The sequence below is a fragment of the Myotis myotis genome, unplaced genomic scaffold (genome assembly GCF_014108235.1).
Source record: "Myotis myotis isolate mMyoMyo1 unplaced genomic scaffold, mMyoMyo1.p scaffold_m19_p_5, whole genome shotgun sequence".
NCBI classification, from domain to species: domain Eukaryota; kingdom Metazoa; phylum Chordata; class Mammalia; order Chiroptera; family Vespertilionidae; genus Myotis; species Myotis myotis.
The window spans coordinates 84,112,421-84,137,739 of NW_023416357.1; the positions used below are offsets into that span (position 1 = coordinate 84,112,421).

Genomic DNA, 25,319 nt, shown 5'->3' on the forward strand with positions numbered 1-25,319 from the left:
ACTTTTTCAGGGAGGAAGTGGCTGAAGGGTAGGTCTGGCAGGGGCCATGCAAATGAACTCTTATCCATGGGTCCCCACATTCCGACCTCTATGTCTCTGTCCTGGCCCCCTCCTCACCAATTGAAGAGCTCCCACTGTCACTTAAGTCCTAACTCACATCACCCAGACGACAGCCCAGCCTTCAGGCTACTCTTCTTCTCTGCATGGGAGGGGGTGGACGTCTGTGCCGGTTTTGGGACACAGATCCCTGAACGGCCACATGTGGCCTTTGGCAATACTACTTAGCCTGGGGTGTATGATGCTCGTCCCCCCGACCCCCCACCCATTTCCCCAGGCCAGGCAGGGACTGGTAATCACTCTGCCCCCTTTATCTCGTCCCTGCTGTCTTGCCCTAAGCATGCTCTTGCTGCCTGGCAGACTAGCTGGGCTCCGTGTCCAGGCTTTCCGTCACGGGGTAACGGGGTCCCCACCCCTCAATGCCTGTCTCTGTCCCCCTCAGCCAGGACGGCCCCCAGAACGGCAGCTGCAGGGAGAGACGGTGTGCACAGGAAACGTGGTCACTTATCTGGCATCGCCGCTCTGGAGCGTGAGGCCCAGCACGGGCTCCATGCCCAGCGTGTAAAACCCATCCATCACGGGAGCCGTGACAGAAAGAGGCCCCACGAGTAGCCCCAGCCATGGCCGGATATCACTCCACAGATTAAATGGGGAAGGAATCTCTAGGGGACCGGGCGGCCGGAGTGCCCACAGCTCGCTCCCCGTGGCCGTCCTCTCCCGCCAGCCGCCCCGACCACAGAACTCGGCGGCACCCTTTGACTTCAGCCTTTACACTTTTCACCAGGAACGAGAGCAGCTGGAACCAGAAGGAACGCACAACGATACTGCCGTTTGGAAAACAGTTTGGAAGTTTCTACAAAGTTAAACGTACAGCGACCACACGAACCAGCAATCGCTCTCCTGGGTACCGACTCCAGAGAGAGAAAACCTATGCACACAGACCTGCATGCAAGGTCTGCAGCCTCTATGTGTGATCGCCCCAAAGGGGAGACAACCCGACGCCCTCCCTTCAGCTAGGGAGTTGGCCGAGAGGAGGCTCAGCCACACCACGGGGTCCTGGCTGGCAAGGAAGAGGAATGAATTACTGATTCCTGCTGTCACGTGGATGAATCTCAAAGGCACTTTGCTAAGTTCAACCCGGATTCAAAAGGTTGCCATATATATGATTCCATTTACATGGCATCTGGAAGGGGCAAAACTGTAAGGACTGAGAGCAGATTCGTGGCTGCCAGGGGTTGGGCCGGGGTTGACTTTGGAGGGGAACCCAGGAACCCTTGGGGTGCTGGGGTGTTTGGCATCTTGATTGTGGTGGTGGGTGGCTACAGGATTATACGCATTTGTCAAAACTCAAAGAGCTGTACCCTGAGGGCGAATTTTACTGGGTGTAAATTATGCCTCCATGAGCCTGACTGAAGGAAATGCCTGTGCCAGCATTGTGAACAGGGTGGCACTCACTCTCCTCCCTCTGACATTCTGCCCAACCGACAGCACACTCTCTTCCACTTCCCTCCAGCGCTTTGGTTTGCAAATGCCATCTCTGTCCCTGCCTGTCCACATCCAATTTGCACCGACTGCCTGGACAAGTGAAATCTGTAATTGCTCAGGACAACAGCAAATTATCACCTTAGTGCATGGCTATCACTGGTCTGGCCCAGCTCCTTCTTGGGGACTCCTGTGCACCCAGAATGAGCCTTGGAAGCCACACCCCCCCACCCCCGTCCTTGGCCTGCCATAAGCAGGTACTTGCTGGGTGGGGGAGAGAGCCCTGTGAAGGCTGACAGATGTGGCATTTGCTCCCAGTGCCCTCTCGGCTGTGAGGGACATTCCAGAAATAGACCATATAAATCATCCCGGAGGCACAGGCACCAGCAGAAGGCAGCATCGGCCTCTGTGTAAATGGGGTATGAATATGTCGATGTGACCGTCTCACCCTTTAAGACCCAGTTTAAGGATTGGCACCAGCCACCTCCTCTCCCTCACCTCCCACCAAACAGGCGGGTCCTCCTTGATAGCCTACAGCCTTACACTGTGCACAAGAGGGTGTTAAGGCCACTGTGGGCTGCTGGTGCCTCACAGCTCCAGGGGAGAGTTCGCTCGCCTCACAGTGTATGTGAAGTGGCCCTCAGACCTGGGCAGTGCTCGACGGGAGCAACTGTGCATGATGAGAACTTGCCACAACCCGTTACGAATACTTGTTTCCCCAGCAGACCATACACTCTCACAGGCAAGGGCTGGAGGCTCTCTGTACACACACCTGGCTGGGCACAGGACCAAAGCTCACTGTCTGATGAGCAATAGAGTGGACTACAGCCACATACCTACCTCCAAGGCCAGAGAAGCCCCAATCGGAACAAGCCCTACATGCCCTGGCGTGGCACTGCCCTGATGTACCCTCTGCTGAGAGACACTAAAGTCTCTAGTCCCAACTCTGTGCTCTCCAGTGAGTCGTGGCTAAATCCACACCATAGATGCCAGGCCCCGCTGTTTGAGGCCTCTCTGCACTTGGTCTACAAGGAGCAGGAAAGAGGACCCAAGCCCAGCAATCAGCCAGCCTACTAGGAAACCTGAGGAGGAGGAGGAGATCTGCTTGCCCTCTAGATGCCCTCGTGGTACTTAGGGACAGGATGAAATGACAGGAGAGAGCAGCCTGGAGAGTGAGAAGATGACCGCAGGCCTGGAGTCAGGGGCCTGGGTTCCAGTCCCAGCCTGGCCCCGGGTGGTGAGCCCTGGGCTGCTTCATTCCTCTGTACAACAAGGGCAGCTTCAGGGTGGGCTAGTTCCCATCCAGTTCCAGCCTGGGCAGTGCCTGGGCCACCGGGAACCCTGCCAGCTCCATAGCAGGGTGGACCAACAAGGCACGTAGACACGATTCCAGAACCGTTGAGTGTCTGGAAAATACCTTTCGAGGTGAAGCAAAAGCCCCAACCAGAACCCAAGACAGATCTATCTGCTGCCCAGGGAGCTGGGCAGGTGGTATCCGAGCTCGGAGGAGGGCTCATCCACCTCAGTCTGTGTGAGGAGTGCTGTAGAATCGAGAGGACACAACCTGTGCAACTGTGTGCCATGGTGACTGGGCAGGTCCTGCAGGAGCACTCAGGTAGATGGGATACAAAACTCTAGAGCTCTCACCAATGGAGGAGGGAGACTGGGGAACAGCAGCTCTGGGTGAGCCCTGGCTTGGGACACACCCCAAGAATCACGCAAGTCCCCTGTCTAGGGGGTGCAATGCATCCCTGGGCTCCGTGAACAGAGCATGGGGACTGGATGAGGGCAGGCCACACCAGGAGCCATGTCTGTTCAGAGCGTCAAGGCCAACACGGAGCCTGCCCACAGGAGCTGAGGGGACCCTGGACTGCACCCCTTTGGCCTGGGGAAGATTCCAGCTACGCCTTTTATTAGTCTCTGTGGTTACTGTGGACCATGGGTTGGAAGCCACGTGGCTGCTTATGGCTGTGTGACCTTAGGCAGGTTACTCCCTGTGCCCCGTTTTCTCATGTGTACAATGGGGATAATAACAGTATCTACCTATGTCACAGGGTTGTTGTTGAAGAATAAATGACGAAAACCCCGTGTGACTATGGTGAGCACTCAATATGTTGGCTATTTCTTCTTGGTGGGCAGACAGAGCTAAAGGGAGGCATCAGGGAGGCCAGCTTGTGTTCCGAGTAAAGAAAAGCTCTACAGCCAGCTGACTACCGAGACCAATGGGCTGGCTTGGGAGGCAGTGCGTTGCCAGTTCTCCGAAGGGTACCACTGCCTCGAGGGGGAGGATGGATGAAACTGAGTCTCTGATTCTTTGAAACAGCTGGTTCCCACACACTGAGCCCAAGTAAAAAGCTTTGCTGAAAAGTCTCCATTCACCTCCCCAATAGCTCAATTCCCACCAGGTAGGCCGGGAAGGAATGATGATGTATGACGGAAGAGACAGACCCAGCTCTACACTGCCAGGGAATCTGCGTTGCAGCCAAACCTGCAGCCCTGGGCCCAACCCTGCTCCCTGACACACCACACAAAGGCCTGGGCAATCTTCAGACATGTGGTATGTCTGAGGACAGCGGCCATCCAGATCGCGGCACCAGGGGGTGGCCCGACCGATCGCCATTGAGTGGAAGTTCCTATTAGCATCCATCCCGCCTTCACTCACCTGCCGGCTGTGCTCACTTCCTCTCGGCTCCAGACCACAAAGACCCCTAACGTAGTCAGGGCTCCACAAAGGCTGCCAGTACGTGGACTCTCCTGCAGGACCCAGGGTGCTGGGAAGTGGGTGCTAGCTTTGTGGGGCCGGGGCCTGCTTCCTGCAGGCCAGAATGCCCTGTGCCAGCCAGGCCCTGCCAGCTCCTCAGAGAACAAGCTCAGACCTTTGCCGTCACAGCCTGACCAGCCGGGCCTTGAGATGAACCCAGAGCCTTCACACGCTACCAGCGGGACCGAGAACAGTCTTCCAGCACGTTCCGGGTACCTGTTTACAAACCGTTCTTGTTTTTTCGTTCAAGTAGGGCCTCTGAATGCCCATGAGCCCATTTACAATTTCAGCACCAGCCGGGAAAGCCCGGAGTCTTTCTCGCAAAGTGCAGCCCATTCGGGCTGGAACCAGGGAGGCTTGGCCCCGTCCTCTGCAGGACGTCACAGTGGGGACATGGAGGGGCTGGGTCTGGCCCACTCCGCGGCCCACCTGCCGTGCTGCACAGGGACTCACACATCGTGGCGACGGAGCAGAGTGCGTCGGGCCTCCCCAGGGTGCTGGCCTGGTGTGCGTCAGCCTTTGTTCTCGTAACTAGCAGCAGCGTTTTCATGTTTCTCGTGGGTCCTCCCTCAGTAGTCTCTCGTGTTATTTACATTTCACTTCTACTGTCTTTAACAATTACAGGTGACCGTTTCCGACTGTAGTTAGAAAGAAAGCCCGGGTTGGTTCTGTGATTTGAAGGGCAATCCTGAAGAGGAGGTTCTTTTCCATTAAGACCGAAATCGGCTTATGTCACGGGCGGCCAGGAGAATCAGACAGTGTGGGCAACATCGCTTGTAAATTCTAGGGGGACTTGCACAGGTAGGAACTGCAGAAAAGGGTCAGTCAGTAGGGCAGAAGGAATTAGTAGGGTCTGGATAAAGTCCCTGAGACCCAGGCAATCTTTCAGTCCTTCAACAAACCAGTCAGTCACTGTTTCAGGTGCTAGGGACACACCTTAAATAAGACAATTGGAGTTTATATGTGGTGGTGGTGGTGGTGGTGGTGGGGGGGGAAATAGTAAAATAGTGGATCAGATGATGGTGTGTACCACAGAGCAAATAAAAAGTGCAGGGAGGCCCTGACTGGTTTGGCTCAGTGGATAGAGCGTCGGCCTGCAGACTGAAGGGTCCCAGGTTCGATTCCGGTTAAGGGCATGTACCTTGGTTGCGGGCACATCCCCAGTAGGGGGTGTGCAGGAGGCAGCTGATAGATGTTTCTCTCCCATCGATGTTTCTAACTCTCTATCCCTCTCCCTTCCTCTCTGTAAAAAAGCCAATAAAATATATTAAGAAAAAAAAAGTGCAGAGAGGACAAGGGCTAGCACAACAGGGGTTTACAATTTAAAGACGGAGCAGGAAGTGGTTGCTAGGGGCTGGAGGAAGGGGGAGATGGGGAGCGATTGTTTAATAGATACAGAGTTTCAGTGCGAGATGATGAAAAGTTCTGGAGTTGGATGGTGCTGATGGTTACACAAACAATGCGAATGTGCTTACTGCCACCGAGCTGTACACTGAAGAACAGTTCAGATGGTACACCTGTGTCACGTATATCTGGCTACAATAAAAAATAGTCGAGCAGGGAAAGGCAGGTCCCCACAAGACCTGTAAGAGGTGCATTATGCTGCTGTCCCCGGGAGGCCAGAGCGAGGAGACTGTGCAAAGCCCCGAGGCCAGGAGTGACAGAGGCCAGAGTGGCTGAGAGGCCGGGGCAAGGGAATGACAGGCAATGACTTCACAGGCAATGGGGGTAGGATGATGCCTTGTGGTCCCCGTGAGGACGGGGTAAGGACCCCGAGGCCAGCTAGGAGACTACTCTTCTTCAAGGAGCTGGCAAGAGCCAACGGTGGTTTGGCCCAGGCTGCCGGCGGTAGGCGTGGGTCCGCTTGTGGCCAGGAAATAATATTCAACAAATTGGGGGAGAAACATGAGGCCGAGGCAGGGAAAGACTGTGTCCCACGGCCAGTGTTCTGGTTGGAGGCACGAGGAAGGCCGGCAGGCAGAGGTGGGGCCCTGCATTGGCCAAATCTGCTCATCTTTAAATCTGGTCCCAACTGCTTTAGTCCTTTCCTCTGTGGGAACCTGGGGCAGGTAAGACACCAGGGCTGTGGAGCTGCCCTGAGGCCTGAAACGCAGGCCTCTGGAGAGCTGCTGGATGGCTGCCGGTCCCAGGGGCCTGGCAGGGAGCAGGGTCAGAAGGGTCATCCAGGGTAGGACCAGTCTGGGAAAGGCCTCTGGCTTTGGGAACACACACACACCCCAGTGCAGGGCACACGTGGGGCAAGGCCTGGTGGTTTACTTCCTTCTTGGGGGGGACTGAGGTGGACAAGGCCCCAGTGGGAATCTCGGTGTTACCGCCTCCCGGAGATGAGGTGGAACTACTTATTGGTCTTCAATTGGCCCCAGGTTCCTGACCTGTGAGAGAGGCTTGGAAATACCTCCCCTGCAGGTTAGGGCTTAAGGAGGGACTGAACATACATGGATGTGCTCGAGGCTGCTGAAGTGCGGTCACTCGATGCAGCCGAGTGGCGCAGCTGGCCTGGGAGTGAGGGGAACGGGATGTCCCTGGCAGCGTTCCTGTCTGGAGTGCTCAGGCCTCGCAGACGGGAGCGCACCTTCTGCCTGTGGTCCCTTGGCTTCTCTGTGTTCAGCGATCTCTTTCTGGTTTCAGATCTCCCCATTCCTGTGGCCCCCACCCCAGCCCTCAGCAGAAGTCCAGCCATCTCACGAGGGACCGCGGGGCCTGGCCCAGCTTCCGCCCTGGTGCACCCTTGCACCCACCAGCCCATTCCCAGCGAGGGGAACACCCCGGGTGCTGCTGAGATGATTCAGGCCTGTCTCCGCTGCGCCTGGACCGTGGTGGGGCCGAGTCTTTCTCAGCTAAGTCCCCATGCCCAGCACAGGACTAGACACTGGGTCTGTGTGTAATCAGCACCGAGTGCATGTGTGGTTTCATTAATTAGTGTTTTCCAGACAGGAACACGGATGCCCAGGTAGATTAAGGCAGTGACTGCCCCGGGTCCAACAGGCTGGGCAATCTCTAAGGTGAGGGCACCTGGAGGCATGTTCCCCATGACTCAGCTCTTCCCGGCGAGATTCCACCTTCTTACATATGTGTAATGGGAGACACTGACAAGAGAATTTATAATAGCCTGTTCCCAGCAACAAAAACCTGGCCACGCCCCAGATGCCCATCACTGGAGAGGAGGGGAAGGACGACAGAAGAATATTACCCAACCGTCTAAACAAACAATCTACGGTGACTTGCAAAAATGTGAAAGAATCTTAGCAACGTAATAGGTGGAAAAGTCCCCAAATATGACACATGAAAGGGCGAGGACTACGCCCTCCATCTTACCCTGGGTCCTCCATTTTTGGGCAGAGCCATGTGCTTGGTAAGGCTTCTTCCCGGAAGCCCAAGCCTCTGCTAGCCACACCCAGGACAAGTGTTTGAAAGGGTGAGGACTACGCCCTCCATATTACCCTGGGTCCTCCATTTTTGGGCAGAGCCATGTGACATCCTGTGTACCAACTTGCGCCTGGCCAATCGGCAGGACCCACAGTCACCTCTCCACCCCTTACTCCACCGCCCTATGAAACTCCTCTTCCCATCGGGCTAGCCCTCTCTCTGCCACTGGGTTTACCGTTGCATCGGTGAGTGTGGTCAGGGAGCCGAACTAGTTCGAAATAAAGGACTCTTTGCTTTTGCATCGGACTCACTGGCTCCCTGGTGGGCTCTTGGGAATCTTGAAATCTGGGCATAACAACATACAGCATGGTCCTCTTTTTAGAGTTAAAAGCAACTTAAAAAAACCCCCCAAAATCAAACTACTAGACCACCTTTACAACTCCATGTAGTTGCAACAGAATGACACGAAAAGGAAGCAAAGCAATGAAGAACACAGTTTCCTGGGCATGGGGGGGGGGGAGGGAACGCGGGAGACCTCTGGTTGAATGTAGGGTACCGAGAGGTCCTATTTCTGCTCTGGCTTAAACACGAGCTGATTACATCATTAACTCTAATTATCTAGATAAATGGATAAGGAAGGCCATGCAAGGACGCTCGATGGGTCAGGGTCACGAACCTGAGCTGAGGTCCCCTGGGGCAAAGGAGATTGTTCTTGGGAACCTGGGCCAGGTAGAAGTTTAGAGGGAATGGGCCTGGGGTCTGACAGAAGGGTGTGGAGGACCCAGCCACAGAACCGGAGCTGGATCAGGCTGCTGGGCGCAAACAGGTGTAGGGCGCTCAGTAAAAGAGCCTCCAGAGGAGGTGGCCTGGCAGGTCCAGGTGCCAGAATCAGGCAAGAGGCCCAGGATGAACGGGTAGGACTGGTCCAAAGACTACAATCTCCGTCATTTGGGTCATTCAATTTGACTCTGGCCAGCTGCACAGATGTATCGTCACCCCTCAACTCAGTTCTCACAGTCCAGCCTCTACCTGACCCTCCGAGGGTTTACTCTCAGTTCTCACAGTCCAGACTGGTCCTACCCCAGATGACCCTGTGGTAGTGGTTAATGCTCGGCAAAAAGCACCGCTTCAGAGCCAGGGGGCCAGGGTTGGAGTCCCAGTGATGGTATCAGCTCCGTGGTCTGACATTTACACGGCCCTAAGCCGGTCTCCCCATTCGGAAAGAGGGGCATAACCCCACTGATTGCTGGACCAGGGGACAGGCTGGCATCTCTTCAGGTACAAGCACCGGGCACACACGCGTGCTTCAACAGCACCAGTCTCTTTCCTTCCTTTTGGATGAGGGCACTGATGTTCCCCTGGTTTTCTCCTTGACATAGTGGAAGCTTATTTCACTCCCCCTGTGCCACACACTACGGTGAGGACACACACACAACCTCCTATCCTTCCAGGGGGCAAGCAGCTCTTTGTCAGCACGCTGAAAACAATAATCTAAACAATCTGTAGTACTTGCGCCCTCCCCCCACCCCAAGTCCCTGACACTATTAATTGGGAACCGACAGTCCCCAGAGGGCTGCTATTACAGGACTTTGGAGCCAAGCTGGGGTACTGTGTGCAGTTGTTGTCCCGTTGCCTGGTAACCCTGAGTGCCCCTGGCTCCTGGGTCACCTGAGCGCCTCTCTCATCTCCTGCGGCCGCTCCAATTCTGTACTGGCTTTGGAGCAGGGTGTCCTGGGTGGCCCCCTTAGCTGACCCCAATCCTTAGATAACCCCTGTCTAGGACAGTCCTCCTCAGCTATGACCTCCAGCTCAGAAATCTCCGCAGGGCCTAGATCTTGCCCTGCCTGCAACCCTCCCCCCCCCCCCCGCCCCCCCAATCTGCTCAACCCTGTGTCTTAGCTCTTGATTGGGCATGCATGATCTGAACCCCAACCTGCATCTTCTTCAGTTTCCTAACATTGAGGCCAAGTGGTGAGACCCCCTCCCCCACTCAAAACATCTGTTTTTCCATCCATTTTAACCCTTCTCTCTGGTCTCAGAAAAACTACCAAGGCAACCTTCCTTTTCTTTCTCCATTCCCACAGGCGCCTCGCTCATACTTGGCTTCCTTGTCCTAGTGACATGCAGGCTAATGTTTCCTTCATCTCCATCTCCTCCTCAGGCCACTGCCTTCTTCACTCCCCTCTATCACCAAACAGGCCTCCAGTTGGTCACTATCAACCCTCTACTGCCACCGGCTGGCCTCACTTTCCATCTGATCCTGTTCCGCTCACCAATGACGTCCACCAGCCAACCCTGACAGCCTCTTCCCTCATGCCCTCCTGTCCTTGACTTATTGGCTGGACCCCACGAGGCTGGCCAACATCTTCCCCTGGCCGCTAGAAGCTACCACATGGCCTCCTCTAACTTCTGACACTGACACTCCTCTTTTGTTTCCTGTAGTGACTTCTCTTCTCCCCATGTAGGTGGCTCTCAAGGGAGCCTCACATGACACCCTCCCTCCAATTCTCACTGGGTTCCACCACTGTGACTCAGGCTCTCTCCCAGAGCTTCCGATGGGCACTTCTCTGCCTACGCTGGCTGCAATGGTCTTAGCCTCATTTCTCACATCCACCCTCTGAGCCAGGAATGGCTGATCCCCATTTCGCAAATGATGAAACTGAGGACAGCAACCTGTTAGATAACCAAGACTGTGGCTTGTGCCCTCATCCTGATGGGATGGACGGTAACTGCACACCACTCACTCTAAAGCTCCACTGCTGCTCCCCTTGGGCTTGGCCTGCAGCCGACCACCAGGGCAGAGCCACGGCCTGGGGCTGCCTCTACCCTGGGGCCGAGAGGCTGAGTCATCTCAGAGAACATTCTCATTTTCAATTGCTGTGGCCAGCTAACACTGGAAACTTGATCTGTTTACTCTCAGATTCCTAACCCAGCAGAGCTAGGCCCTCACACGGGCCTCTCCTCGGGCATCCTGGGCGACAAGCCCTGCCCGTCAGAGCCCTGTTCCAACAACAGACCTTAACCAGGGGGGGAAGGGCAGACGGGGAGGGCCATTTCCAAGCAAACTCGTGCAGCAAATCCACTGAGATTTATGAACCAGATAAATGAGTTGAGGGGAAAGAACTGCAAGAGTTTGTTTAATTTGTGGAACAGTTTACCACAGGTTCTGCATCAAAACCACAAAGGGAACCTTCCTGGAATCACCCAGATAGGAGGGCGGGGCACAAGGAGGCCTGGAATCAAGGCCGCGACCACTGTGTGCTGCCTCCTTCAGTAATGCAACCTGGACAGATGGAGACCCAGCCTCTATTTGCATACCCCTCGGGAGGGGGAGCTCACTCCTTTGCAAGGCAATTCATTCCATCATGGGGCAGCTTATTTCTAGAAACTCTATCCATGTAGCCTCTTTTAAACTGACACCTGGCTAGTCTTAATTCTGCGGTCAGGGACCTGTGGATATTTGCTCCAGCTGGAAAAATGGCAGGGAAGGAGTCCAGTAGGACCACCACCACTCTTCCTACAATGGGAACAGAGTGTGTGGGCAAAGCCCTGCATAAAACCCAACTTTTTACTGCTTAACGCACTGGCTCTCAACCTTGGTTGCACACTGAACTCACCTGGTGAACTCTAAAAAGAACCCAGTGGGCCTGCGGAGGGTGCAAAGCTGAGGTTGGAAAGCCAGAGAGATTGCGGGGCCAGCCTCCCTTGCCGGATGCCTAGGCCGACCTGGCTAGGAGAGGCTTACCCCGGGGCTTTAGCACAGTGAATCCGCCAGCACATGCTGGTGGCTCTCTGGGCGAGTGGCCCATGTAAGGAGCCTCTGCGTGCCACTCTGAGGCCTCTGAGCCCGAGCTCCCCCCGCCGCCCCCAATCAATGTCAGCACCCAGGGTGGCATGTTTAAGCTGGGCACAGCAATGCCTGTTCACCTTAATGCCAGCAGGGAGATGGCTGAGGGACCAGCCTTCTTGGCTTGTCTGGGAACATCCTGGATTTGGCACCAAAAATAGGCAGAATCACATCGAGGCAACAGAAGTTGGGATAGCATGCAGGAGAGGGAGTGGTGGCTGGAAGAGCGTGGTGGGGAGGCTTCTGGAACCCTGGGAACCTTCTCCTCCGGGTCTTGCCTGGGTGCTGGCTCCCCGGGTCTGTTCAGTCTGTGGGACTCAATGGCCGCACGCGTACCGTCTGTGCACGCCCCACGCGGCTGCTGCTTCACTAGCAGAGAAGGAAAGTCCTAGCCTTTCTTCCTGTCCCCCTTGGGTCTTCATGTCAGTTGAGCAGGCATGCTGGGTGGTCTGCCTGGAGGTGGTCACATGGCTTCTGGGCCTCCAAGGTCCCCAGAACAAGAGTTTGAGGGGGCAGAGTTGGTGATGTGAAGACGGATGAGGAGAAAGGATACTTGACCATCGCCTTGACGGTGCCCTGCTCGCTGGGCCGGGGCCAAGCAGCAGCTCCAGAATGGCACGCCTCGTTTTTGGTGAGAAATGCTTTTCATGAGATCAAGTCTGGGCTTGCATCACTACCTCTTCCAGATAACATTCCCCCCACAAAAACTCTTTATTTGTAACTGGCATAATTTACAGTAATAAAACGTACAGATTTCAGGTGTGCAGTTTGATGAGTTTTGACAGATGTATACGGCCATTGAACCGCCACCCCTTCACGCAAGGAGCCCTGGACATTCTCTCAACAGCAGCCTTCTCCGCCCCTTTCCCTCAGTCCTGACACCCACGAGGGCCACCCTGCTCCCGTTTGCTGTCACAGGTTCTGTGTGCCTGCTGTAGCTCTCAGAACCACGGAGTGGGCACTAATTTGTGCCTCGCTTCCTTGGTTCCATGTATTGATTTTGAGATTAGTCCGTTTTATTATATGGGTTGTAGTTGTCTTTATTGGTGAATATACATGTATGTTTATATATATTAATAATGTATTATAACATATTCTTATTTTTCTTCTCTCTTGATAACATTTGGTTGCTTTTAGTGCTTGGCTATTATGAATAAAGCTGTTATGAACATCTTTCTTAAAAATATCTCCTGGCTGATTTCCTCTGCCCTTAATTCCTTAATTCCAGCTCAAGCTCGCCCTACAGAACTGCTCTGCACACCTCAGCCCATCCAAGCCGGCCTGAGCCCCACCCTCTCCCTGGGGTGGGTCCCTATGCTGAGGCCGAGCCCCTCGAGATGGGAGGGGTACCTGCTGGGATGGGGCGCTGGCAAAACCCAGCACACAAAGCATAGCGCAGTCTGTTGTGGTCAGGCTGTGCCACAAGCAAAGTTTGGATAGGAAGCAGCGCAGGCCTCCCTCGGTGCAGGTGTCTGGGCAGGGCTCAGGGAGGGATGTGTAAGCGGAGGCCTGGAGGACGAGACGCAGGCAGGGGAGACCCAGACCTCGAGGAAGAGCAAGGATCCCCGGCAGTGCGGTCGGATCACTACAGCCATGGGCAGGCTGAACATCTTCTACACATTGTCACGCGCCGTTGAGTGGAGAAAAGCAGGCCCAGAAGACGACCCACAGCCAGATGCCCTTCTCAGGTACACACAGGGCAAAGCCACAGCGTCAAGGGAAAGAGAAGTGTGGGTGGACCGCAGTGACCGTCAGTGTCATGGTCGCAGTGGGGGTAATACTATTCAAAGAATAAACCAAAGGAAAGAAAGAGCAGGATCAACACGTATGTCACAAACCAAGGATGACGAGGAATCAAGTTCGGTGCACCTGAGATCCATGAAAAATAAGGCTCTGAAACGTCTGAGTGACGGGTGGGGTCAATGTTTTGAGCAGCTCACGTTGGCTGTGGAGGGGAGAACTGGTCCTGCGTCTCACAAGGATCCTGCTGTTTGAGCTCTGCTCCTGCTTGGGCCCCATCTTCTCTCGGGTGGTGGGAGCTGGGCTCAGGCTCCATCCACCGTGGTCCACCGCGGGAGCCAGGGGAAGCTGAGATGCAGGACCCAGGAACAGAAGCCTGTGTCTGTGGCCATGTCAGCACCGAGGAAGCCTCTAGCCCCTGAGCCCCTCCAGCCGGGAGCCTGGGAGGATGGTGAGGAGTACCAAGAACAGGGAGTACAGCTCAAAGGCCTGCAAAATACTCGGGCGAAAGAACCAGGAGCGAGACGCGCTTTCCATATTCAATACCCAGGAACATTCTTCATTAGAACTGAGAAACGTGTGGCCCCCTCAGCCCAGCTTGCTCCCTTGTACTTTTGGGAAAGAATATAGGGAGAAACAGTCTGGTAAAAGCATGACGACGCATGGGCCTGGTCCCGGGTCTCGGTGTGTGGGGACACAGAGTGGGAGGGACAGAGGGTGCTAGAGGCCGGGGGTCCCCTCCCTACTGGAACGGGGCAGCTGCCACTCAGCTCGGATCAGCTGCTACCCTGTGGGTCCTGGATTGCAAGAGCTTCCAATTTTTCAAGGAAAAACGGAAATCCAGATTTTTGTGATCTATCTCAGTGTTGAAATGTTGGTATAATTTTGAAAAAACACACTGGAGGGCCAAAGAAAACACTTCTGGCCTACAAATGCCCTGTTTTCCTTTCCCAGACCCCCAAAGTTCTCAAGTGTCTTGGGTTTTGGGGGCAGTCAATTTCCTGAATGGCGAGAGGTATGTGTGTGTGTGACCACTCCTGAGGTCAGCCTGGAACACCACGGCGGGGGGTGTGGGCTGAGGGCCTGCAGGACTCCTCAGACTTCTCTGGACTGCCTCAGAGGTCAGGAGCAGGTTAAGCAAATGGAAACCAGATAAAACAGAAGTGACCTGCGATTCCTGCCAGCTCTGGACACTAACCTGGGAGACCTAGCAGCTCGCTGCTCCAACTGGGCTGCGGCCTGGCTCCTGGAATTCCCGGTGCCCCGGCCCAGAGCCCGGGCAGCCGCCTGTTCAGCCCTGCCCAGCGTGTCAGGCCTCCCTGCCACTCTCCTGGAAGAGCCTTAGCTGTGAGTTGGGAAGGAGGGTGAGCCTCGACTCCCAGCAAGCCGGGCGACCCTGGGCATGTCTTGAACCTCCCTGAGCCTTGGGCTGGCACCCTGTCACTCCCAAGTCAGAACACGTGGCTGTGATGGTAGAATTGTGGCTCCAGCTCCTCAAGCCAGTGCCCTGTCCACCACGGTTCCACGGCCAGCACTGTGCCTGCTGAGGAGGCAGATCTGCTGGGGTCTGGGGTTCAGGGAAGGCATCCGGAGGCGGTAGTGCCTGAGTAGAAAGTGGAAGAGCTCATCTGCGAGTGCTGGGACTTCAGAATGCAGCCAAATCCTGCCAGCCTGCCCGCCCAGGCCCAGCCTCATCCCACGACACCACACACGACTGCTTGGTCCAGAGGCCCATGGCACACACCCCCAGCACCTGTCTTCCAACGGCAAACACAGCCAGGTGTGACCCCGCTCTGCCCAACTCTATGTCAGGACAGTCGCTGCCAAAATGAGCCTGGCATTCTCTCTCTCTGAGTCCCAACACCCTTCTACAACAGCGCTGCTCAGCCTGGCCACGGTGGCTCAGTGGTTGAGTTTCAACCTATGAATGAGGAGGTCACAATTTGATTCCTGGTTAGGACACATGCCCAGATTGCAGGCTCAATCCCCAGTGGAGGGGCATACTGGAGGTGGCCAATCAATGATTCTCTGTTATCAATGTTTCTATCTCCCTCTCCCTTCCTCTCTGAAATCAATTAAAAAAACACACACACACATTTTCCTATCCTATATAATAAAACCCTAATATGCAAATCGACCGAACAGCAGAATGATTGGTCACTGACATGCACTGACCACGGAGCTGCCCCCGTGGTGGTCAATGCACTCCCACAGGGGGAGCACCGCTCAGCCAGAAGCAGGTGAGCACAGCAACTGTGGCGGGAGCCTCTCCTGCCTCTGTGGCAATGCTAAGGACCCCTCAGAGGATGTCTGACTGCCAGCTTAGGCCTGCTCCCTGTGGACATTCTCCAAGGGGTCCTGGACTGCGAGAGGGCACAGGCCAGGCTGAGGGACCCCCTCCCCCCCAGTGCATGAATGTCATGCACCGGGCCTCTAACTAAAAAGTAAAAATAAAACAGCCCTGCTCAGTAGAGCTTCCTGGAATGACGGAAGTGGTCTACAGCCACTGTCCAGCTAACAGCCACTAGCCACAGGTAGCTACTGAGAGCTTTAAATGTGGCTTGCAAGGCCAAAAAACTGAATTTATTTCTGTTACATTTATTTTTTTTAAAAAATGTATTTTATTGATTTTTTTACAGAGAGGAAGGGAGAGGGATAGAGAGTTAGAAACATGGATGAGAGAGAAACATTGATCAGCTGCCTCCTGCACACTCCCCACTGGGGATGTGCGCACAACCAAGGTACATGCCCTTGACCGGAATTGAACCTGGGACCCTTGAGTCCGCAGGCCGATGCTCTATCCACTGAGCCAAACTGGTTAGGGTAATTTCTGTTACATTTATATAGCCACATGTGGCAAGAGGCTACCAATTTGGACAGCAAAGTTCTAGAACTTTCCAACCCATCACTCACTCGAATGCAGGTAATCCCCACATTAAACAGAGCCCATGTACCATCCCTGGCCTGCAGCTCTGGGATCCACTTCGCCTGGCCATTTGGCTGTGGTTCACCTCCAACCCGTGGACACTGGGATTGTTTCAGGCTTGAATTCCACCTCCGGCTCCGGGATCTTGGAAATGTCAATGAGGCCCTCAAGAGTGAATGAATAGCTACCGGCATGAGGCAGGGTCGCGAGTTTGATGTTCACATCATCTCACTTCCCCAGGAAAGTTCCCTTGTTGTTTGCTCATCTCATGGGAGGAAATATCAGCATCGACACTGAGCTCAACCTTGAGCCAGAAAGAAAGGGCCTACGAGTCGCTGACTTACTTGCCCCTTTCTTCACCCTCCCATTTCCAAGATGGCACCAACGAGGCTTGGGACCTGCCCTCATCAGGGGGAGGAAGAGATCTGAACAAGCCCAGTCCCTGAGCTCTTTCCACCGGTCCCACTGCACGGCTAGGGGCCCAGGAGGGCTGGGGTGGCGGGGAGACAGAGGGCAGCAACAGCCGGAGCTGCCAGAACCGAGTAGCAGACACTGGGCAGCTTACAGAACAGAAATGGATTTTCTCACAGTTCTGAAGGCTGGAAGCAGATCCAGGTGCCTACTCACCACCCGGAGGTGGGAAGGTGTTTTTATGGGGTCCGGTACACTAACTCTGGGACAGCTGTCAGCTCCACGCTCCAGCGGCCTGCAGGCCCTGGGGAGGACACAGCTCAGGCCCAGCTGACCCCAAAGCCCGGAGCCTCCCAATCAGCTAAGGGCAGCAAGAGGGCGGGAAGGCTGCAGTGTCGGGACCTGGGACAGTTCCCAACATTTGCGGAGGAGAAAGGTCTGGACCTGGGAGGGGACAGCCCCTGGGTCAAGGGGAACCAGCTTCAAGGGCTGGACACCTAGGAGATGGTTGAGTGTAGGTCTGGCTACCTGGGCCCAGGGCCTGGCAGACAGCTGCCTGCACCTGCTGTCTATGAATCGATTATCTATCCAAAAATTTAAAATGAGAAAACAAAAACAAAACAGAGAGGGAGGGTGGCCTTCCCGTAGGAGGCAGCGGACTATGGTGGATTGCAAAGGCAGGGGAGCAGGGTCAGAGTGGGGTGGGATGAGAAGGTGCAGGAAGGAGGGCTGTAGTGGTTACTGGCATAGTGTGGGGAGGTAGAAGCCCTGGAGTCAAAACCCAGCCCTGCTGCGTACCTGCGCCTGGCCCTGGCACTCCCAACCTTCTCCTCCTTCCTGCCCAGGGCCTCAGAGACCTCCCAGCCACAGCCTGATGCCAGCAGAATGAAGAAGCCTCACAGGATGATGGGGTTCCCTGTCTCTCCCATCCATCTGCAACCCTCTATTTGGTGGGTGGAGTGGGGGCGGGGGCTCTGACCCTGACCCACCTAACAGGCCAGGTGAACTAACAACCTAAAGCTGACCCTAGCCCGGGGTGGGCAAACTTTTTGACTCGAGGGCCACAGTGGGTTCTTAAACTGGACCGGAAGGCCGGAACAAAAGCATGGATGGAGTGTTTGTGTGAACTAATATAAATTCAAAGTAAACATCATTACATAAAAGGGTACGTTTTTGTTTTTTTTTAGTTTTATTCATTTCAAACAGCCGGATCCGGCCCACGGGCCGTAGTTTGCCCATGGCTGCCCTAGCCCCTGCCTTCTCTCTATGCAGGGCTCCCAGGAGAAGTTGCTGGAAGCCCCCTGGTAAGCCTGGGCTCTGCAAGATGGGTAAACAATGGATGGGGGAGGTCTCCCAGATCTCCAGATTCAACATGAGGACAAACAGCTGGCTCAGGCCTTCCTGAGGCCTGACCCATGCCCAGCCTCTGCTTAAAGACCAGAGGACTAGGCCCCGCTGGAGAGGCCCCAAATCACAGCCTGCGGGGGGTGGTGTGGGGTGAGGAGTGGACATCTCCCATAGCCCCAGACCTCCCGGGACACCTGAGGGTGTGGAGTCTGGAAGGTGCTCAGGGAAGCCGGCTGGTGACAGCTGATGCCTGCTGAGTACCGCCCAGATGCGGGGCCCTGGACACACACAAGCACATGAGATTCCCACAATAACCCGGGGCCGGCAGCACCACCCCATTTTCCAGATGAGAAAATTGAGACCCTGAAGTGAAGTAAATCTCCAAAGTTGGTATTAAGGACTAAATATCTGTACCCCCCCCCCCCAATCATATATTGAAATCCTAACCTCCAATGTGATGTTATTTGGAGGTGGGACCCTGGGGGAGTTATTAGGTTTAGATGAGATCATGAAGGTGGGATCCTCATTACGGGATCAGTGCCCTTACAAGAGGAACAGAGATCTCGCTGGCTTTCCCTCTCCATTTGCGTGCTCCGACGGGAATCCATCTGAGGGCACACAGAGAGGGGGGCCATCTGCAAGCCAGGAAGAGAATGTCAGCACCTTGAACTTGAACTTCCAGCCTCCAGAACTTCCAGCAATAAGTTTCTGTTGTTAAACCACCCGACCTATGGTATTTGTTACTGCATCCGGAGCAGACTAACACAGGTGGCACAGTGAGAATTCCAACTCCAATCTGTGAGGACTCCAGGATTCATACTCTTTCTCACTGACAGTGTTGGTGCAACTATCACTACTACCCATTCTATAGCTCTAACCCCCTCACACCCCCAACCCTCAACTTTCTCCTCCTTCTTGTTAGCCTAGATTTTTTTTTTTGGTTGCTGTTCACTATGCACTTCATTGTATTGAAATACATGTAATATACAATTTAGAATTTAACCATTTTTAAGTTTACAGTTCAGCGGTATCCAATACATTCACACCTTTGTGTAGCCATCACCACCATCCCCGTAACTCTTTTCATCTTGTGAAACTGAAACTTTCTACCCATTCAGCAGTAACTCCCATTCCCCCCACCTCCCCAGCCTCTGGCATCCATCATTCTACTTTCTGTCTCTATGAATTTGACCACTCTAGCTTTCTCATCTGAATGGAATCATATGTAGTATTTATTCTTTCATGACTGTCTTATTTCACTTAAGCATGTGCCAGCATTTCCTTCCTTTTTTAAGACTGAATAATATCCCACTGTATGCATACACCACATTTTGTTTATCCATTTATGGGTCAACGGACACGGAGGCTGCTTCCACGTTTTAGCTACGATGAATAATGCTGCTGTGAATTTGGCTGCACAAACATCTAGCTGCGACCCTCCTTCCACTCCTTTTGGGAAGAATTTCACTAGCCTAGATCTGCCACCCCATGTTCTCGTTCACTCCCTTCGCATGGGCCACTTCTCTGGGCCCTCCCCCATCTGTCCTCTCCTCCCCCATGAGCCTTCTTCAGTCCTGGGATTAGACCAGCCATCTGATCCCGCCCAGGAGCCTGGACAGAGCCCTTCAGCTCCCATGGCCAGCCCCACCCTCCCCTTAAAAGGGCTCTTCTCTCCAGCCCCAACGCTGCTTCTGCACACCACAGGCCATAGGGGCCAGGCCTCAGTGCTTCTGCACATGCTGTTCCTCCTTCTTGGAAGTCTCTTCCCTACCCTCATGCTTCAATGCCACCTGCCACCTCTCCTGGAAGCCCTCTCTGACTCGCCCCTGTACCTCAAGCTCCCCCATGCCATGAGGACTTTCCTCTTCATCAAACTAGAGCAGTGGTTCTCAACCTGTGGGTCGCGACTCTTTTGGGGGTCGAGCGACCCTTTCACAGGGGTCGCCTAAGACCATCGGAAAACACATATATAATTACATATTGTTTTTGTGATTAATCACTGTGCTTTAATTATGTTTAATTTGTAACAATGAAATTGGGGATTACCACAACCTGAGGAACTGTATTAAAGGGTCGCGGCATGAGGAAGGTTGAGAACCACTGAACTAGAGCGTGATCAAGAGCATGCACAGCTGTCTACAGTGAGCCCAGGGTTGGGTCTGAGTCCTCACGGGATCAGCCCCCGCCATGGGGTGGGTGTCAAGACATACTTGTGAACCAGTGGAGAAGAAGGAAGCCTCGAGGGCCAAGGGCCCACACCAGGTTTAAGGGAACAGCGGACAGAGAGCACCTTCCCCCTGTGCAGCCTCTGCCTTCCCCAGCCACCACCAATGGGCCTGACCCCCCTCAAGGGATGGACAAGCCTTTGGAGGGCTGGATGCACAGAAAGGGGGCCCCTGGTTCACACCCTCACCTGAATTGCTCCCTTGGGCTCCTCCTTAACTTGTTCCTGGGAGAAGGGACAAGGTGCAGAGGAAACCTGTCCTCACGGGACAGACACGTGTGTACGGGTGGGGGTGGGGGTATGCAAGAACCTTCATTCAATGCAAGAATTCAGGGGTCCCCGCTTTTGAGAACCAGCACTCTTTGAGGCAGTAACACAGGGCAATTTTCCAATGGCTTAATTTCTCACGGAACGTTTTCACAGCACAGATGGTGTGCAAAGCGAGGCCCGAAGTACAGGTGGACACTGTGGAATCGCAACTGCCACCATCTCCCAGCCCCACAGCCTACGTGCTCGGACTCCAGACCACATACAGACCTAAGCACTTCACCACTTTACCTGTATGGTCTCATTTAATCCTTGGGCAGCCCCAGGCTGCAGGTGTTACCGCTTCTGTTTTCCAGTGGAAACTGACAACTAAATAAAGGGAGTTCAACCGGGATAATTTAGATGGAAGCACTGCAGGCGGGGAATGGCTGGAGGGAGGCTGAGGGGGGACGCTCTGAACAGAACTACTCCGAAGAGTATTCAGAGAACAGCAGATAAAACAAGTGGTTCCAGTGTCCTCAAGCCAGCACGCCCTACATCTGGGCTACCCACTGGGACACCCTGTCATTTCAGGTGACCTTCCCAATGCCTCTCCAGCTCTCTCATTCCCAACTGTGACACTGGGTGGACGACCCATCCAAAAAGACTGCTCAGTTCAGGGAGTCCAGCCCGGGTGGGTGCATGAGTTCTCCTAGGGAGTTCGCTATGGGGTCCTCCCACACCAGTGCACCTGCCTGGGGCCAAGTCCTGAGTAGCTGAGACAGTTCACCTGGAGGCCCAGGGGCCCAATGGGGAAGAAGGGGGATCCCTCCAGGGAAGAGGACAAATGAACCTGAGACAGGTCCCAGGCCCAGGTTGTAAGGGTGGGGTGAGGGAACCATACGGGGGAAGGGGGACTCCTATTCCCGAGAGCCCTGCCCCAATCTTTACCCTCGTGCAGGTAAGGGGGATCATCTCCAAGGACCCTTCTAAGCCTCCCCCACGTTCAGTGTTCTAGATCAGCGGATGCCAAGTGGTGGTCTGTGAGGTCTGAAAGGTTGGCGACCACTATTCTAGATTCTCACTGCAGGCTCCCAATTCCAACACTGAAAAGAATGGGTGGGGTTTCTTCCGACGTCTGTGGCTTCCTCTGCATCACTCCACACGGCTGGGGGACCGCTCTGTACCGTCCTGAGGCCTCTGGTTTAAACCGTCCCACGGGAAGCACAGTATGGACACTGTCCCGGTGCCCCCAGCACCACGGGAGGGCCATTCCTGATGCTCAAGCCCACGGCAATGGCAGCCGCAGCCCCCGTCTTGTCAGGCTTGGCCTTCAGAAACGCCCATTCTCATGGGGTCAAACCTTCCAGAATGCAGACACAGACGGCCCTGCACCATCACTGACCTGCCGTACAGACAGGATGGCAGGGCTCAGAGAAGGGAAGTGACCAGCCCAGGCCGCACAGCTTGCATATGGCAGAGCCAGGGCACCAGACTCAGGCGGCTGGAATATCGGGGGCAAATTAGAGGGTGTCCTGGTCAGGGAAGGAGGTAAGGGGCAGTGCAGGGGGAGGGGTAGCAAGAATGAAGCAGAAAGGAGAGGAGGCAGCGAGGGACTTAGGGAGGCAGAGCCTATAGGGCAGGGCCTCAGGGGCTACACTCAGGGCCTGGACTTCATCCCAGAGCAGTTCACACACGGATGAAGCTGCCTCCTGAGGAGAAAGAGGGCCCAGAGGACACAGACCCGCCCCTGAGGGCCCAGGGCCAGGTGAGGGGCTTGAATGAAGGGGGTCAGGGGGAAGCATTTGAGGTGCCGAGGAGGGATTAGAGAAAGGGCCCCGAGATAGGCCGGACGTGGGGGAGGCAGGTGGATGTGGGGACCCAGAGGAAGGTGGGAGCAGGTCCAGGTGGAAGCACCATTTGGAACATGCCACGTCTGGGGTGTCCCAGCATCAGTCAGGCAGAGCTTTCCAGTGTGAGGTGCAGGACACGGCCCCCAAGGCCTTGCTGGGAGCAGAAAGCTCCCACCATTAAAAGGCCGCCTGGAGGACAGAACTCTAGGTTCTGACCAGCTGCTCTTATAGAGGGCCATCTGCAGGCCCCCCGCCCCCCAGGCCTCGGGCCCATCTCCATCAGTCCCCACAGCTCCCCCAAATCTGAAAAACTCCCCTCGTCATATAAAAACCGGAATCAGTCATTCCATCCTGCAACTATCAGATCGACCTTTCCGATGATCCTGAAGCAGGACAGGCTGTCAGCGCCGCGGGGCAGAAGCCACCGCCGCCCCCTTGCTAACACACCATCCAGCAGTGACCACCTGCCGGATTCATACATCAACCAGTTCACTGCGTGTCACACACCCAAGTCCCTGACATAACATTTCCCAGCCAAGGCTCACCACGACCCAAAGAGGTCAGTGATGATGTCCACTTTAAAGAGGGGGAAACTACGCCTTCTTTGAGGCTCCTAACAGCTTGCCTATATAGTCACATAGCTGGTAAGTGGTAGCCTTTGGGCAAAATGCACATTTTCTTGACTGTTATGTGCACATCCCTGGAAAATGGCCCTCAGCATAAGATCTTGTGTCTGGAGTTAACAGGGGAATGAGCAGAGTGGGCCACAGGTGGAGAGTGGGGAAGGGGGCCTCAACCCCAGTCTGCTAGTGTCTGCAGCTTACTTGGGGCAAGCTACCGAGCAGCTGTCCCTTCTGCCTGGTGGGGTGGGCAGCCCCTCCTTCCTCCCGAGCTCTGGCGAAGGTAACATGACAGGAAGCCCCCGTGTGGCGGGGCTCACAACCTCAATACAGATTTCTGAGGTTAAGCTTTGTTTGTTCTAAATCCGTCACATCAGCCGGTGCATCGGTGACTTTTGAGCTCTGAAGGAAAAGACTGAACTTTGAGAACCAATTTCCACTTTTCTGCTCAAGAAAGGGAGTCAACCATGGGGTGGGGAGGGGATCAAAGGGAAGGCAGGCTGGTGCAGAGGCCCTGAGGGGCCAGGAACACCCAGGTGGGCATCCAGGAGGCCCAGCCCGGTGTCGGTGGAAAGGCGGGCTTTGGGGGGGAAATAACCCTGGCTTGAAAATTAGCACCACTGCCCAGGGTGAGGGGCCAGTGCAGGAGGAGGCCTGACCTAACCCCCCCTCCCCTCCCCGCCCTGCCAGGACCGTTCATCTCCTGGCAGCCTCAGCTCAGATCCAGTGGCCACAGCTGAGGCGGGGGCAGTGAGGGGCCCTGCCCTCCCCTGCCCATACCAGGACCTGCAGGTGTGGCCACCCCAGCGTGGATGTACCCTCCCAGGGTCCACCATTCCAGCAACCACCAATTCAAGAGGTGTGGGGTAGGAGGTAGCACTCACGCCAGAGCAGTCTCCGAGGGCCCCAGGAGCCACTGGAACGCACACATACACAACACTTTGTACTAGGACGACGGGAGGAGCCTGCTGTGGGCCACGCGCTTTACTCAGGCTATTTCCCCCATAACCCTGTTTGCCAGGAAGAAATTAAGTCTCCCAGATGTTCAGTAGCCCAGACTGTGGTCACCCAGCTGGTAAGGGCCTCCAGGCTCCTATCCAACCAAACCTAGTGATGCTTTAAGAGCATGGACTCAAATCCCTATTCCTCAGGTATGTTACATGGTACAGCCACTGTGTAAAACAACCTGGTGGTTCCTCAAAATGTTAGAAACAGAGCTACCACATGACCAGCAGTTCCACTCCTAGGTATATGACCAAGAGAAATAAAACATGTGTTGACACAAACACCTGTGCACAGCTGTTGACAGCAGCTAAAATGTGGAAACAATCCAAATGTCCATCCAAGGATGAATAAACCATAGGTAGTATAACCATGCAATGGAACATTATCCAGCCATCAAAATGAATGAAGTGCTGATACATGCTACAACATGGATGAGCTCTGAAAACACTCTAAGTGAAAAAAGTCAGCAAAGAGCCACATAGTGCAGGATTCTATTTATACAAGATATTCTGAATAGGCAAACCCATTAAGACAGAGTGCAGATTAGCGTTGCCAGGGGCCAGGGGCGAGCTGGAAAACGGGAATGACTGCTTAATGGGTAGACTTTCTTTTGGGGTGATGAAATGTTTTGCAACTAGACAATGGTGATGGTTGCACAACTCTGTGAACATACTAGAAACTATTGAATTATAAACTTTTAAGAGGGTGAATTATATGGTAGGTGAATTATATCTCGATACAGCTGTTGTTAAAACATCCCTATTCTTCACTTAGTGTTTTTGTGATCTTGGGGGAGCACGGAACTATTTAATGCCTCAGTTTCCTCATCTGTAAAATGGGGCTGGTGACTGCATCTGTGTGGTAAGGGCAGCTGTGAGGATTAAATGAGTTAACAGTAACATGCTTAGAGCCGCTGCCTGGCTGGGTATGTCTTTCTTTCCCTTGGCCTGAATCTGTTCTAGCTCACTGGCTCCCGCTCGCTCTCGCCACACTGCCCTGCGGTTCCCCACACTTGCGAGGCTCCTACTTATTTTTCTTTTTCATTTTCGCAAAACATACATCATACAAAATGTGCCATCTTAACCATTTCTAAGTGCACAGTTCAGTAGTACATACAGTCACACTGTCGTGCAACCAATGTCCAGAGCTCCTTTGATTTTGCAAAACAGAAACTCCACACCCATTAAACAAGTCCCCGTTCCCCAATCTCACCAGCTCCCGGCACCCACCATTCGACCTTCTGTCTCTATAATTTTAACTACTCTAGGCACCTCGTGTAAGTGGAATCATACAATATTTGTTCTTTTATGACTGGCTAACTTCATGTAGCATAATGTTCTCAAAGATCATCCATGTTGTAGCATGTGTCAGAATTCCCTTCCTCTTTAAGACTAACAAGTAGTCCACTGAAGG

General features: G+C 54.3%; 1 protein-coding gene across 2 annotated transcripts in view; it reads right to left on the reverse strand.

Annotated features, from left to right (window-relative positions):
- The window catches only part of CASTOR2 (cytosolic arginine sensor for mTORC1 subunit 2), a 51,091-nt gene that overhangs the window by 17,587 nt on the left and 8,185 nt on the right, over window positions 1-25,319 (reverse strand). The window lies entirely within an intron of this gene.